Here is a 17,577-nt window from a genome sequence, read left to right on the forward strand (position 1 = left end):
CAAGACAAATGAATAATGTTTTCCATTATATATATATATATATATGCCTTTGCTTTCATATATTTAACTATGTATACACATAAATATTCATGCATACATATACATATATAAATGAGAGATAATATTATCTGAGGATCACAGAGGATTTAATGAACAAATAAATGCCTGGAAAATATATAATTTCCATTTCTTGTATTAGTAGATATGTAAAGAAAAATTAGTTACTCCCTAACTGACTTTTCAACTTGTATAGCACTTATCTGACATTCAGCTTTAGAAATCTTTGTGCATGTTGTGTGCCTAACTTGTGTCTTTAAATGGGGCTTGCTGACAGTGCATAAGTTTAGTCCATCATCCTCCTGGGGAGGGTAGCACGCAACATAGATGTAGTAACTGAGAATTCTACATCCAGATCCAAAGGCAGCAAGGAGAGAGAGAGAGTCTCTGGGTCTAACTTGGGCTTTTGAAATCTCAAAGCCCACCTTCCTACCAGAAAGCCATACCTCCTAATCCTTTCAAATAGTGTCACTCCATAGTGACAAGGTATCTAAATCTATGAGTCTATGGGGGTTATTCTCATCAAACCACCACAGGGTGTGTGTGGCATCAGAGACCTTATTCCTCAGTGTTCTGCATTGCTATCCGCATGACTCCCTTATTATAAAAAAGTTTATCAGTACACAGCCATGCCAACTCACAGCCATGTTTCCTGAGTCTAATATCAAAGAGTTAAAAAAATGGTCTCAGCACAGATGCTGTGGTTTACAGAGCCTTAAACACTTGCTTTCTGCCATTTCAATGAAGCCTTTCTCTAACCTTTATCTATATCCATCTGACCATCTTTCCTCTCTCAACTTACCTTTTCTTTCCAAAATACTGATTTCTAGATTTCTAGCACCTTGTTTATTATAGATCTGATGGTCATTCAGTGTCCAGTGTTCATCTTGGAGAGAACCTTTAAAATGTTTTTGCTCCACTATAGAAGCACAAATCATTGTTAGATCCCATACTCAAGCCTCATTCTTCAGCCTCTGCCCATCTCATGTTTAGTCATGTTGTCTTCTCCAAGTACCAGCACATATATACATATGTGGTTTGTTAGTTTGTGTCTTAGTCAGGGTTTCTATTCCTGCACATCATGACCAAAAAGCAAGTTGGGGAGGAAAGAGTTTATTCAGTTGACACTTTCCACATTGCTGTTCATCACCAAAGGAAGTCAGGACTGGAACTCAAGCAGGTCAGTAAGCAGGAGCTGATGCAGAGGCCATGGAGGGATGTTACTTACTGCCTTGCTTCCCCTAGCTTGCTCAGCTTGCTTTCTATTGAACCCAGGACTACCAGCCCAGGGATAGCACCACCCACAATGGGCATGCACTCCCCTTGATCACTAACTGAGAAAATGCCTTACAGCTGGGTCTCATGGAGGCATTTCCTCCAGAGGCTCCTTTCTCTGTGATACTCCAGCTTGTCTCACATTGACACAGAAAACCAGCCAGTACAGCATATATCTTTCAATCTTCATTTATTCCAAAGCAGAGGTATGACTTCTTGGGTATGAATAAAGAAATAAAAGAGCCATGGTACATTTCCAGTCAGGTAATATCCTCAACTGGATCAAAGACTGACCTCAGAGCAGAAAGAACATTCTGGCAGCAGATGGCTTTCTGCTGTGAGCTGCAGCTGCCATTCTTTGGGTCTAGGCTAAAGACCTATCCTGCAGATGTGCCATTTGCCAGTCTATGTGCTGCCAGGTTCTTCAAACAAATCTGAGTGTGGGAGTACAAAGAAGGTAGGCTCACATTTACATGTAGACACGCACATCTGATTGGCTCTTTTTCTCAGCAGCTCCCTGGCTCAAAGCACACCCCCAGAACAGCATCCTGTAGCCTTTAAACCTTCTCTTTTTTCTTTTTTACAAAGTTTTTTTTTTTAGATTTATTTATTATATATAAGTACACTGTAGCTGTCTTCAGACACACCAGAAGAGGGCATCAGATGGTTGTGAGCCACCATGTGGTTGCTGGGAATTGAACTCAGAACCTCTGGAAGAGCAATCAGTGCTCTTAACCACTGAGCCCTCTCTCCAGCACTCTTATCAACCTTCTTGCCCTCACAGTAGCCAGATGTGATTGTCCAAGTTTGGACCTGTTTTGTTGTTGTTTGTTTGTAACTGAGCCAGGGTCTCATTGTGTGTGTCTCTGTCTGGCCTGGAACTCCCTGTTTAGACTAGCCTGGCTTCAAACAAATTGAACCCTTCCTGCCTCTGCCCCTTGGATGAGCTGGGATTAAAGGCAAGTGCCACTGCACTTGGCTCAGGGTCACGGTTTGTCCTGCATCCTTCCTTTGTTAATCTCCCCTTAACACCACCCTCTTCAAATATCTCCTAGGCCTCACACAAGAGAAACCAGGGGCCACAGATCTGGAATCCATTTTCTTCTGAGTTTCCATCAGTCTGCCAGCAAAAGGCATATACATAAGATCTAAAAGGAAGGGGGAAGGCTAGTGCTTTCTGGAGACAGGAGCATGCTTCTGGGCACAGACTGACTGGAGGAACAAAGGAAGCGCTTGGACGTCTGTAAAGCTCTATGGTAAGTTGCAGCAGCCTCAGCACTGCTTCCAGACCTATGCTGCTCAACTCCTAACAGCAGCGCTGACCTGCATTGAAAACTTCCATATTCGGTGCACACAGAGCTGTGTCTTCCTTTCTTTTCTTGTTGCTCTAATAAAATACCCTGACAGTGCAGTTTGGTTGGATGTGCAAGATTACAGCCAACACTGATCGGAAGTTATTGCCTGAGAAACTTGAGGTATCTGGTCATATTGCATCCCCAGTCAGAAAGAAAGGGATTAAAGCTTGCATTCAGCTCACTTTCTCTTTTTTATACAGGCCAAGATTCAGTCCCAGGTGTAGCCACTTTTAGGATGGGCCTTGCAACTTCAATTAATGTAATCAACACCGCCTCTCACTGGCATGGCCAAGGGTTAAGTATGCCTGGCAGGCAGAGCTGGAACCTTGTCAAGTTGAAATAAAGACCATCACATACTGTTTTCTTACTGATCCAAACTTGTGAATCCCTGACTGCTTCTCTGGAGAGGAAGGAATAGGACCTTCATTCCTTCTCAGTTCCTGGCCTCTGTGGGGCTACCTCACTCTTCTAACATGGCCTATTAAATTTTGAACTTCACAAGTATGAACATAGTTTCCTTCCTGAGTTCCAAGTCCTCCTGCCCCAGTTTTCAAGTCTTTAAGACCTGTGGCTCTTATCTAGAGGAAGTCTGAAGCAATCCTTCCAAGTTATCTCCCATTACACTCACTTCCCCAATCATCCTCCAGATGGAGAAAAAAAAAATATCTTCACAGAACAAAGAAAATAAAATGGTGTGAGCAAGGGTCAGGAATATGTTTATTCCTCACATTCCTCTGTGTGTGTGTTGTTTTTGAATCACAGGCAGCCTATGGTAGCTTAAAACCTAGACTCACCCTGCTGTAATCTGAAAAACCTAACCTCACACAGAAGATGACACACACAGTCTATCTATGTGGCCTCTGGATGGCCATTCAGATTCACTACTGCTCTGAGTTCGGCCATCAGTTAACCTTTTATGCTTCCCTGACTCAACCCTCATCTGCTGGACTCAAGGCTTGTTCACAGCCTTTATAGAACAGCTCAGGATATCTGCCCTCGCCTTCACACCCTTAGCTCCAGGAACCCCCACTCACTCAGTGAGTCTACCTTGAATGTCCTGTCCCCTGCACAATTAACACTTCTCATCTTATACTCATCTTCAACTTCTCCTTTGTAGCACGTTTGTTAATTGAACTAACTTTAGCCCAAAACTGCCTCTGTACACGTTCAAAGATAAACCTAAAGCTTTCTTTTTACACAGTTAAGTACTTGGATCCCTAGCCAAGTACCTGAGTCTCAGCCAATCACAAGCACTTAATCCTCAAATACGACAGACAGGAGCTACAGCCAACCAGACTGCCTCTACAACTTTTCTCTGGTTTTAATAACTTGCTCATATGGTTGGGGAAGAAACACTATGGACATATTTGGAACACACAGCTGGTAACTCCAGGAAGCCAAATAAACCCCATCAAGATGTAGAAAACTAAATTTGATGCAATCTTGTCCTTTAATTACATTACCACTATAATTCACTAATTAAAAGTGTGTCTTTCATCGCTTCCAAACTGTAACTTCCTGTTACATTTTCCTGTATATCCTTAGTACCTGGCATGGTGTTCACCAAAACAGGACTTCAATATGCATTGAGCAAAAGAAAGAAATGGAGAACAGATGGCACATCGTGGATGGTTAAAATTAAAATCTCTCTGTTTCTATGACATTCTATTTGAAACTAAAGGAAAGTGGTCTATGGTTGGCTGGAGCAGGTAAGGAGTGGAGAGGAAACAGGGGAGGGGGAAGAATGCTGAAGAAAAGGGAGGAAGGTGGGAGGAAGAAGCCACCTCCAAAGAAGGCTAGAGATATATTCTATCAGGCAGAAAATTAATGCAATGGCAAATTGCTGAATGAAGCTGATTTTATAGACTGATAATGAGAGAATTTGGGAGTATAGCAAATGATGTGAACACTAACACTGGAGAAGCATTCTATATCACAACTACCATCTTGAGTAGATACATACGTCTTTAAGTATGTTTGGCTAATGCTGTAGGACACACAGCATCTCTATTTTACATTTTTGGGAGCATCTGGGCTGCCTCTGTTCCCAACTAAGCTATTGGGACTCTTGGCAAACAAGAGCCTGGACCCTTGGCTATGATTATTCAGGCTCTTAGCAACTGAGCAGGCTGAGTTGGAGACAGAAGAAATGCATGCAAACTTTCCTCTGTGCTCCCACACATAACCCTTTGTAGTATGAAAAAGAAAGAAGAGAGAACATTTTGTCATCTCCTTTCAGTGCTCACCCATTTTGGAAAGTAATTTGACCTGAAAGATCTACTGGATTCCTTGGCTTGTTTTCCAACATCCTCCTAGAAGTCAACAGGGTAACTTCCCCTAAAAGTGGGTTCGTGCATGCATGCGTGTGTGTGTCTGTCTGTCTGTCTGTGTCTCTCTCTATGTGTGTGTGCATGTGTATGTCTGTGTCTGTGTGTGTGTGTGTGTCTATCTGTCTGTGTGCCTGTGTGTTAGGACAGGAACTGATGTTGGTGCCTTTTTTGTTAATTCACAAGCAAAAGAAGCCTGGTACTACTTGGATAAAACAAGTCAGGTCAAAGAAAGTCATGTGAAGGGAAATGCAAGAGACTCCCTGAAGGGGACACTACTTTAAGGCTGAATACATAGATGACAATTTCTAAGCCACACACATTGCTTATTGTGTGAATTCCAGATGATTGACAGTAAGAAACTTCCACAAATAAGAAAGCAAAAAATACTTGTATAAGGGACTGATGCACCCAGAATGGAAAGAAATTGATTTTATGATTTTTAAATTATAGGAAAGGGGTCTGGAATATGGTTCAATGGCAAAACACTTGCTTAGCATCTGTGCAGTTCAGGGATCCAACCAAATATGGGAAATTCATAGTCTACTTCAGAGGAGGAAGCAATGCATCCAATCTGGCAAAGTAAAAAAAGGGGCAGGAATCAGCAGCTCAACTGCAAAGTGCTTACCAGCCTGCATGACAACCGAGGTTTGATCTCTGGTACTTTTTCCTTCCTCCCTCCCTCCCTTCCTTCCTTCCTTCCTTCCTTCCTTCCTTCCTCCCTCCCTCCCTCCCTCCCTCTCCCCTTCTTTCTAATGTTACCCAGCCATAGTAGAATACCCCTGTAATCCAAGCACTTGGGAGGTAGAGGCAGGAGAATCAGGAGTTGAAGGTCATCTTGGGCTATCTAGAAAGTTTGGGGCCAGCCTAAATTCTATTCTTTCTAACACACACAAAAATAGTCTCTCTTGATCACCATTTGCTGGGGAAAAAAAATCTCTGTTGAGGCTTGAGAAATACACTTATCTATAAGCATAAAGGCAGGAATTTAGGGGCAGTTTATTACTATTTAGCAGAATTATATATAGTCTTAGGTTCTCTTACAGTGCCTATGACCTAGCCAGTTATACTTCAGGAATGTCTTAAAAAATCTATATTATGTAAAAATCTATGATTTATAAATACTGGAAACTAAATCAATTTTTAAGTAAATGTAAAGGCCGCTTCTCTGGTTCGAGCTACTTGAATGTATATACTTATTAGAATGGAGTGCCAACACTTGTCCCATCCTTCCACAATTGCACTGTGCCACAGTTCCTGCAAACACTGGCCTTCACTTGTTCCCCTCTACTGCAGAGTTCTTCGTGATGATCCAGGTACTGAGATTCAATGCCCCTCAGCGTCTCCAGTTATCTGGCTTGAATGCACTTTATGCTCAGGAGGTCTAGAACAGAATTCACAGCCTCTTCATCAGGTTCTCTTAGAGGAGCAGGCTCCTTTGATTTCCACTAATAAATCATTATGGTTACTAAAAGCTAAATATTAAATATAGTTGGGAATCTGAGATGATAATCTTGACTGCCCTGAGAACAGCTAGGCGACTGTTAAGCCATGCCTCTGAGGTGACTGTTTCCAGCAACCTCACAAGGGCTCTGCCTTAATGAAGACTTAGTCTACTGACATACTCAGGATGTGAGTATTCTGTGGGAAAATGGGGCCTGCATTTAGGAAGTGAACTGGGGAGGAGGCTGCATCTAGCCCTGGCTCCTTTCAGTACCAGGGCCATTTTACTTCCTGCCTGCGTGACTTGGGCTACTGTACCATGCCTCCCCACCTTCGTGGACTGAAACTATGGAGGGAGAAAATCTTCCCTCTCTCGTTTTGTAAGATATTCCATCACAGCGACTTGAAAAGTAGTTGCTTCACTGTGGATGTGAAACTTGAGTGTCCTGTCTGTGTTATACAGATGTAAGCTGCAGACACAGCTGTCTGTGACATACAGGTATAAATATATTTTCTATGTGTACTAGCACATCTCTGGTACTGACAGAGCATAGTAGGGATTGTCAGAAGATACCATGAAGACCAAGTGGATCACCTTGTGGTGTCCAGGGATCCAGCTGAAGTCACTGGGTTTGGTGGCAGCCGCTCCATCCAATGACTTCTACCTCTCTGTTCATAGTAGCCCTGCTTTATACAGAAGAAAACTGAGGTTCAGAGCTTTGGGCTAAGGCCTCCTATGTCTACATAAAGCGTCTACAGCACTCCAGGCTTCTCATATCTCTTTTACTGAATGTCCTGTCACGGTATCAACCACTGTGTGTTGCCATAATAATTCCTCCACGTAACCAAAAATAATATTAAGGTTTGACATTAGTTAGCTACTGCCAATATTTTAATATTTTTTTAGATCAGTGAGAATGCAGCTGTGTTTCTATTTGCCAGGTCTGAGGAATTCCATCCAAGAATTTTGATGGGATCTCTGAGACTTACAGGATTCCTTCATTATTTCATTTAATTCCACTTGAGAGGCTTTTTTTTTTCCCTGCTACGTTGTGCGTAAATGTCCTATGATATATACCTGGCAATGCACATTTCATAGCCTCCAGACTTCTAGGATGAAAGCCAGAGAGCCATGAGTGAAATAATGCATGGTAATGAGAACATGACAAAAGCAGATGCAAGCTGCTTCACGGGAATGTCTCCCTTCTAGCAGACAAAGAGCAGCCCTTTAGGGTGTCAGAGGCTGAGACTTTGTCTAAGGACCAAACCCTAGAATTCCTTATAAATGCCTCATGAGAGTCACATCTAGTTCTCTGGAAGATTGGGGCACTAGGCTGTACTCTGGAGAGTGAGAAAGACTCCACACGCACATGCACATGCACAGGCACACGCACACACAAAGGCATCTGCCTCCATCCCTGGATGCTGGCCTTTGACACAGTCATACAATCCAAATTAACTGTGCAGGAACTAAATTGAATCAAGTTTTCCTGGAATCTAGCCAGACCGTGTTAGCCTTTCCATCTGTAAAGTCTAAGCCTTCTAACAGTCAGATTTGGTTTAAGATAAGAATTCTCATCCCTCACTCAGGGTGGGGAGCAGGCAGAACTGTGAGTCTGAGGGCAGCCTGAGTTTGAGGTCTGCATAGTGAATTCTAGGACAGCCAGGGCCACACAGTAAGACCTAGTCTTGAAAGAAAGAAAGGGGGGGGAGGAAAAGAGGAAGAAAGGATGAGAGGGGGAGGAAAGAAAAGGAAAAGAAAAGAAAGGAGAAAAAAAGGAAAGAAAGAAAGCAAATACACAAAGAAAAATAATTCTCCACCCTGTCTGAATTTAGAAGAGTAGCTTCATACTTAGGATTATGGGACTCTTCAGAGGTCTCTGAAAGACAGAAAAGGACAAGTCTGTTTTAAGAAGACTATAAAATCGTGTTCCCCCTACTTTAATATCATGCTATGTTCTGTACAGACTCATTTGAAATCATTATGCACATTCAAAAGGGGAAAGTGTGAAAACAGTGCAGCCAATGACAAACCTGTGGTCCTAGCTACAGTTTGAGTTAGATATAATGTCTCTTCTTTGAATATGTTTTCCACTTCAAAACAAAATACCCAAGACTGGGTAATTAAGAAGTAAAGGCTTCTCAGGTTCAAGACTCTAGAGCTAGAAAGTCTAATCAGAAGCTGCCACTTCATGCTGTGTCCTGATGTTAAGTGTCACACAGGGAGATAGAACACTCAGCTTAGAGCCTCCCTCCTGCTCTCTCTCTCCCTCTCTCTCTCTTACTACTACACCACTACTATTACTACTACTACTACTACTACTACTACTACTACTACTACAAAGAAGTAGAAGGAGGAGGAGGAGGAGAAGGAGAAAAAGGAGAAGGAGAAGGAGGAGGAGGATGAAGAAGAAGAAGAAGAAGAAGAAGAAGAAGAAGAAGAAGAAGAAGAAGAAGAAGAAGAAGAAGAAGAAGAACTACTTCTGAGTTGGACAAGACAAACAGAAGGAAAGGATTCCAAGAGAAGGCACAAGAATCAGAGACCCACTCATTTGCACACTCAGGAATCCCATAAACACACTAAACAATAATTTATACTCAGAGGACCCAGCAAAGACCCATGCAAGCTCTGTGTATGCTGCCTCGGTTCCTGGGAGTTCACAGAAGCTTTGATCATGTTAATTTAAAAGGCCTTGTTTTTGTGCAGTCTCCCATCCCTTTTGGCTCTTATAGTCTTTCTTCCACAGGTTTCCCTGAGCCCCAAGGGGTGGGATTTGATGGAGACATCCCATTTAGGACTGAGTGTTCCAAGGTCTGTCTGTCTGTCTCTCTCTCTCTCTCTCTCTCTCTCTCTCTCTCTCTCTCTCTCTCTCTCTGTAATGTTGGTTGCATGTCTCTGTATTTATTCTCATCTGTTTCAGGAGGAAGCTTCTGTGATGATAACTGAGTGTGACACTGGTCTAGGAGTATAGTAGAATGTCATTAGGGAATTATTTTATTGCTTTTTTTTTACCCTAGGACCCTGGACTATATAGTCTCAGGTTTCAATCAGCCAAACAATGTCCTTGATTTCTTGGTTGCATCTCATGGAGTGGCCTTCAGTCAAATCAGACGGTGGTTGACTCCCACGTGCTCGGTGCCACCTTTTCTCTAGCAGGTGGGACACCACTGTAGATCAAAGGATTTGTGCCTGGCTTGGTGTTTATGTTTCTCCTTTGATAGCATGCGAAGTACCTTCCTGTACTAAAGGAGCTGGGACAGAGAAGTAAAGGCTGTATTTAGGCACCAACTCGACTTCCTCGTGTTTAATGACTTGTGTTGGCATTGTCTTCAACAATGGAGTCTTAGTGCCAGTTTGTGGAGAGCAGCCTATGGTTTTGGCAACAGCCTGGGGTATTGGGAGTTCCTATAGAGCCCCTTTGGTCAAAAACTCAATTAGCTGTAACCCAATCCTGGTAGGGGAAGCTTCATTTTCTGAGAAGAGACAGCCAGTAGGGGCTTTGTCTCCCCTGTTATTTAGCAAGTTCGTTTAGATTGCATATGAAGCTTCTACTGTATTAGGTTTCCACTACCATTAAATGGCTCTTGTTTTTAGCAGTCTCTCCCCATATTCCCTCCTCTCCCTCCCCACTTGGTCATCACATTCCAGCTCCTTCCCATCTTTATTAGTCAGGACTTTATGAGTCTAGAGTCTCAGGACTTATGGAATGTCTCTCTATTGAGAGACTTCATGCTGTGTCCTGATGAAAAGCAGTTGTCTCAGTGCCTTCTTCCTGTGCGCGCTCTCTCTCTCAATAATAATAATAATAATAATAATAATAATAATAATAATAATAATAATAATAATAGAAAAATCACTTCTGAGTTGGATAAGACAAACAGAAGGAGCCTAACTCCTTGCAGTCTGTAGTCCAACTACCTCAACAATAGTCAGCCATGAATTGAAAATTCAAGAATCTAGTATTTGCTCAGTCCCACAAGGCTGGTTGTTTCAACTGATTTTCTGTAGAAGTAGATTCCAACAGATGGACTGGCAAATTAATGCAAGCAGGTGAAGAAGAGTGAATCTTCCTTCTTCCAATGTCCTTATGTAGGTCTGCAGCAGAAAGTGTGGCCCAGATTAAAAGGTGTGTGCCACCATGACTGGATCTGGGACTTGCTTTGTCTCAGGCTGACCTCGAACTCAGAGATCTCCTTGCCTCAGTCTCCTGGGATTAAAGGCATGTACTCCCTTGCCTGGGCCTAAGCTTTTCATGGTCACTGTGCTTCAAGATCACCATGCCAAGATCCAGGTCAGAAACTTGTGTCTTCCAGCCTCAAGATCTGGGTCACAGGTGAGCCCTCCAGTTCTGGATTGTAGTTCCTTCCAGATATAGTCAAGTTGACAACCAGGAATCGCAGTTACACTACCCATCCACAGCTATATATTCTATTTTCCTTTCCTAAGGAGATCTATGTGTTCCCTATAGTCCCTTACTCTGTACATAACCTCCATGGTTTGTATTGTAGCTGTATGGTTTGTATAACTATAGATACAGCTTGGTTATTATTGATTTAACAGCTAATATCCACGTAAAAGTAAATGCATACTATATTTGTCTCTCTGTGTCTGGGACACCTCACTCAGGATGAGGTTTTTCTAGTTCCATCTATTTATCTGTGACTCTCATGTTTCATTTTTGTAACAGATGAGTAATACTCCATTGTGTAAATTACCACATTTATTTCATCCATCCTTTTTTTTTTTTTTCTTTTTTCTCGGAGCTGGGGACCGAACCCAGGGCCTTGCACTTGCTAGGCAAGCGCTCTACCACTGAGCTAAATCCCCAGCCCCTATTTCATCCATCCTTAATCTAGGCTCTTTCCAGTTTCTGGTTATTATGAATAGAGGAGCAATGAGCATAGTGGGGCAGGCAACTCTGTGATAGGACGAAGCATCCTTAGGGTACATGCCCAACAGTGGTATCTTAAGGCAGACTGGTTCTCTTCTTCCTGAGGAACTGCCACAGTGATTTCCACCGTGGCTGTACAAGTTTTCACTCCAGCAGCAATCACCAGCACAAGCTGTCACTTGTTTTATTGGTCTTGGCTATTCTGATGGGTTTAAGACAAGATCTCAAAGTAGTTTGATTTGCGTTTCCCTGATGACTAAGGGGTTTGAACCTTTCTTTAAGTGTTTCTTAGTCATTTGAGCTTCCTCTGTTGAAAGTTCTATTTAGATCTGAACCCCACCTTTAATTGGGTTGTTTTCTTGATACAGTAGGGTTTTGGTTTTTTTTAGCTCTTTATATAATTTATATATATCGAGCAAGGGCCATTTATTTTTCTTATTATCCTGACATGGTTTTTATTTTATTTTTATTTTTCTCCAACATATCTCCCATTCCCAATTTTGAGTCTGCAGTCATTGATACAAAAGTAGGTTCCCTGCCCATAGCACCTAGTGGGGGGCAGCACAGATCATGGACATCAACATGATTTCTGGTGGCAGCATAGACCATGGGTGTCTTTTGAGGAGACTTAACCTAGAAAATAAAACATTCTTCACCTCATATATCTATCTTGCCATTGCTCACATGGGGCAATGTGTCTGGGGCAGTACAGTGGGAGCTTCAGGCTACTGTACACCACCCTGACTGCTGGTATCCCAGCACAACCATCATGTTCGCAGACCTCTTCATGACCCTGTGTTTAAGGACATGGAGAGATAATCAATCTCCTCTGTCCACTGTAGCTGTGCCCCCTACCTGCTGCCACTGTTGCTATCTCAAGTTCTTCATATATCCTGTATATCAGTCCTCTGTCAGGTGCACAGCAGGTAAAAATCTTTTTCTATTTTGTAGGATGATACTTTGACCTTTGTCAGAAGCGTCTCTGCTTCTTGAAGTTCCATTTGTTAAATATTGACCTCACTGCCTGTGCTAACAGTGCTCTGCTCAGAAAGTCTTTTCCTGTGCCAATGAGTTCAAGGCTATTCCCCACCCTGTCGTCTCTCAGGTTCAGTGTATCTGGTCTTCTGTTAAGGCCTTTGATGCATTTGGAGCTGAGTTTTGTGCAGGGTGACAAGTATAGATCTATTTGGATTCTTCTATACAACCATCTAGTTTGACCAGCACCATTTGTTGCAAATACTTTCTCTTCAGTGTATATTTCTGACTTATTGATCAAAAATCAGGTGTCCACACGTGCATACATTTACGTCTGGTGCTTCAGTTCAATTCCATTGATCAATTCGTCTGTTTCGTGTAAATATGATTCTGTTTTTATTACTATAGCTCTGTAGTACAACTTGAAGTCAGCTATAGTGAAGCCTATTGCTGTTCTTTTACTGTGCAAGAGAGTTTTAAGTTTTATGCAGGGGTTTTGTTTTGCAATTTTTTAAAAAGCTAAAAATTGTTTCAAGATCTGTAACACACTGTTGAAATTTTAATAGGGATTGCATTGAATCTGTGTATTATTTTTGGAAAGATGGCCTTTTTTTTTTTTTTTTAGGATGGCCATTTTTTTTTCTTTTTCTTTTTTTCGGAGCTGGGGACCGAACCCAGGGTCTTGCGTTTGCTAGGCAAGCGCTCTACCACTGAGCTAAATCCCCAACCCCAGGATGACCATTTTTATTAGGTTCATCCCACCTATCCATAAGCATGGGAGATCTTTCTATCTTCTGATATTTTTTTCAATTTTTTCTTCTGTGTCTTAATATTTTATCATATAAGTCTTTCAGGTGCTTGGATAAAGTTACTTTAGAGTAATTTATATATTTTAAGGCTATTGTGAAAGGTGTTGTTTTATTCTTTTCATGTCTGTCACTCGCATATAGGAGGACCACTTATTTTTGTGGGTTTATTTTGTTTCAGGTACTCTGCTGAAACTATTCATCAGGTCTAGGAGTTTTAGGGTCGCTTATGTCTACTATCATGCATCTGCAAATAAAGATACTTTGACTTCCTCCTCAAGATTTTTGTCATGAAGAGGTATAAGAAGTATTGAATTTTTGTCAAAGGCCTTTCCTGCATCTAATGAAATGATCATGTGATTTTTGTCTTTCAGTTTGTTTCTATGGTGGATTACGTTTATCTATAAATGTATGCTGAACCATCCCTGCATCTCTGATGGGGGCTACTTGATCATGGTGGATGATCTTTTTATATGCTCTTGGGTTCAGTTTGCAAGTATTGTATTGAGAACTTTTGCATCTATGTTCATAAGGGAGATTGGTCTGTATTTCTCTTTCTTCATTGAATCTTTATGTGGTTTACATGTCTGTGTAACTGTGGCCTTGTATAAAACAAATTTGGAAATATTCCTTCTGTTTCTGTTTTATGAAATATTGTGAGGAGTGTTGGCATTAAGTCTTCTCTGAAAAATCTAGTAGAATTCTGTACTAAAAAGCCACTTAGCCCTGGGCTTTTGTTTGTTTGTTTTATCCAGTGGGAGTCTTTTAATTCCTGCTTCTATTTCAATATAGGCTATAGGTGTGTTTAAATTGCTTATCTGACCTTGATTTAACTTTAAAAGTTGATATACGTTGAGAAAATTGTCTTTATCTTTTAGATTTTCCAATTTGGTGGTACAGGTTTTTGGGGGGTTGTTTGTTTTGTTTTGGTTTTGATTTTTTTTTTAATGTTCTTTTGATTCTACGTATTCCCTTGGTGTCTGTTAAATATCCCTTTTTCATTTCTAATTTTGTTGATTTCGGTATTCTTCTTTGTCTTTTAGTTACCTGGGTAAGGGTTTATCAATCATTGAATTTTCTCAAAGAACCAACTCTTTGTTTCATTGGTTCTCTTTATTGTTATTTTATTTGTTTATATCTAGTTTATTGATTTCAGCCCCAAGCCTGATCATTTCTTGCCATCTACACTGTGTGTGTGTGTGTGTGTGTGTGTGTGTGTGTGTGTGTGTGTTTCTTTTTGGTCTATAGCTTTCGGATGTGCTGTTGTGTTACTAGTATAGGTTCTCTCCAGTTGTTTAATGCAGGCACTGAGTGCTATGACTTTGCCTTTCAGAGCCATATTCATTGTGTCCCAGAAGTTTGGGTGCATTGTATATTCATTTTAATTCAATTCTAAAAAGTATTCAGTTTCTTCTTCACCCATTTTTCATTCAGAAGCAGTTCAGTTTCCATTTGTATGTCTTTTGTTTCATTTTTGTTTTTAATATCAACTATTAATCAATCCTTGGTGGTCTGAGAGGATGCAGGGTGTTTCCATTTTCTTGTATCTGCTGAGACTTGTTTTGTGTCTGAGTATGTGATCATTTGGGAAAAGTTTCAGGTTGTGCTGAAAAGAAGGTATATTCTTTTGTAATAAAATATTTTGTAAACATCTGTTAGGTTCATTTGTTTTATAACTTCTGTTAGTTCTGGCATTTCTCTCTTTAGTTATTGTCTGGATGTTGGGTTGTTGTCCAGACTGTGGTATTGAAGTCCCCCACTATTAGTGTCTGAGGGCCAACCTGTGATTTAAGCTACAACAGTGTTTCCTTTATAAGCTTGGTCCCCTGTGCTTGGTGTGTTGATCTTAAGAATTGTAATGTCCTCCTGGTAGATTTTTCCTTTGATGGGTATATGTAGAGTTCATCTCTGTTTCTTCTGGTTAGTTTTTGTTTAACATCTATTTTTTCAGATATTAAAATGGCTAGACTCCAGCTTGCTTCTTAGGTCTGTTTGCTTGGAATGTCTTTTTCCTTCATTTTATCTTTGAGGTTAAGGTACGTTTCTTGGATGCAACAGAGTTCCTGCTTCCCAGGCTGAACTCTTCTGATCTCAGAGTGCCCAAACCTCACTTTGCCTTTGTTACCTCTAAATGCTGTTAGTATACAAACCTGGGAATTATGTCTCTGACTTACAACACGTGGAGAACACATTTTAAGTATAGTTCCTTCTTTATGACAATAGGCAGTTTTGTAAACTGTTCCCAGAGCACCAAGACTTAGGTAGGACAGGACTATATTTCAGATTCTAGTGCCAGTGTCTGTGCTCCTGATAGCTGTTCCATACACTTTTTTCAAGCCCTTCAAAATGAAAAGTATTTTACTTGAAAACACCTAAAAGTTCCAGAAAATGTTACAAAAACCTGTGGATTGTGTAAAAATAGAGTAAAATCACCACATTTGAGAGCAAGAACTCTGGCTGTGCAGAAGGTTTGGGAGCACTGTGACTCTAGGGGATACATGGCAACCCAGGATGTAGCACAGAAAGAGAATGTGAACGGGTCATCATCAGCCCTGGGTAGACACAGGGTCAGCTCTCCCTGGTATGCTTTACAGTTTTCTTTTAAAGCACCCGAGGATAGATATTTTAATAAATCAAGTTACTATACTCAACAATAAAAGAACTTCTAGGGGAATCACCATCCCTGACTTCAAGCAGTATTACAGAGCAATAGTGATAAAAACTGTATGGTATTGGTACAGAGACAGGGAGATAGATCAGTGGAACAGAATTGAAGACCCAGAAATGAACCCACACACCTATGGTCACTTGATCTTTGACAAAGGAGCTAAAACCATCCAATGGAAGAAAGATAGTATTTTCAACAAATGGTGCTGGTTCAACTGGAGGTCAGCATGTAGAAGAATGCAAATCCATCACCCTGTACAAAGCTTAAGTCAAAGTGGATCAAGGACCTCCACATCAAACCAGATACACTCAAACTAATAGAAGAAAAAGTGGGGAAGAGTCTCGAACACCTGGGCAATGGGGAAAACTTCCTGAAAAAAAAAAAAAAAAACACCAATAGCTTATGCTCTAAGAGCAAGAATCAACAAATGGAACCTTATAAAACTGCAAAGCTTCTAGAAGGCAAAAGACACTGTCATTAGGACAAAACAGCAACCAACAGATTGGGAAAAGATCTTTACCAATCATACATCTGATAGAGGGCTAATATCCAAAATATACAAAGAACTCAAGAAATTAGACTCCAGAGAGCCAAATAACTCTAAAAATGGGGTACAGAGTTAAACAAAATATTCTAAGCTGAGGATTATTGAATGGCCAAAAAGCACCTAAAGAAATGTTCAACATCCTTAGTCATCAGGGAAATGCAAATCAAAACAACCCTGAGATTCCACCTCACACCAGTCAGAATGGCTAAGATAAAAAACTCAGGTGACAGCAGATGCTGGCGAGGATGTGGAGAAAGAGGAACACTCCTCCACTGTTGGTGTGATTGCAAACTGGTACAACCACTCTGGAAATCAGTCTGGAAGTTCCTCAGGAAATTGGACATTCCACAACCTGAGGACCCAGCTATACCTCTCTTGGGCATATACCCAAAAGATGCTCCAACATACAACAAAGACACATGCTCCACTATGTTCATAGCAGCCTTATTTATAATAGCCAGAAGCTGGAAAGAACCCAGATGCCCTTCAACAGAGGAATGGATTCATAAAATGTGGTACATCTACACAATGGATTACTACTCAGCTATCAAAAACAATGACTTCATGAAATTCATAGGCGAATGGAATGAACTAGAAAATATCATCCTGGGGTTGGGGATTTAGCTCAGTGGTAGAGCGCTTGCCTGGCAAGCACAAGGCCCTGGGTTCGGTCCCCAGCTCCGGGAAAAAAAAAAAAAAAAGAAAATATCATCCTGAGTGAGGTTACTCAATCACAGAAAAACACACTTGGTGTGCACTCATTGATAAGTGGATATTAGCCTAAAAGCTCAAATTACCCAAGATGCAATCCACAGACTACAGGAAGCTCAAGAAGAGGGATGACCAAAATTTGGATGTGCCCACTCCTTCTTAAAAGGGGGAAAAATATCCATAGGCGAGGATATGGAAGCAAAGTTTAGAGCAGCGACTCAAAGAACAGCCACTCAGAACCCACCCTACATGTGGCCCATATATATGCAGCCACCAAAACTAGATAAGATTGATGAAGCTAAAAAAAATGCATGCTGAAAGGGACCAGATATAGATCTCTCCTGAGAGACACATCCAGAGCATGTCCAATACAAAGGTCAATGCTAGCAGCAAACCACTGAACTGAGAACAGGACCCCCTTGGGGGAATTAGAGGAAGTATTGAAAGAGTTGAAGGAGCTTGCAACCCCATAAAAACAACAATGCCAACCAACCAGAGCTTCCAGGGACTAAACCACTACC

General features: G+C 41.2%; 1 non-coding gene across 1 annotated transcript; it reads left to right on the plus strand.

Moving 5' to 3' along the window:
* Nucleotides 1-16,950: 16,950 nt before the first annotated feature.
* On the plus strand, nucleotides 16,951-17,031 carry Trnaa-ggc (transfer RNA alanine (anticodon GGC)). The gene has a single exon. It is a non-coding gene; the product is annotated as a tRNA-Ala (tRNA).
* Nucleotides 17,032-17,577: the final 546 nt, after the last annotated feature.

Source organism: Rattus norvegicus, chromosome 2 (genome assembly GCF_036323735.1).
Source record: "Rattus norvegicus strain BN/NHsdMcwi chromosome 2, GRCr8, whole genome shotgun sequence".
In the NCBI taxonomy this organism is placed as follows: Eukaryota; Metazoa; Chordata; class Mammalia; order Rodentia; family Muridae; genus Rattus; species Rattus norvegicus.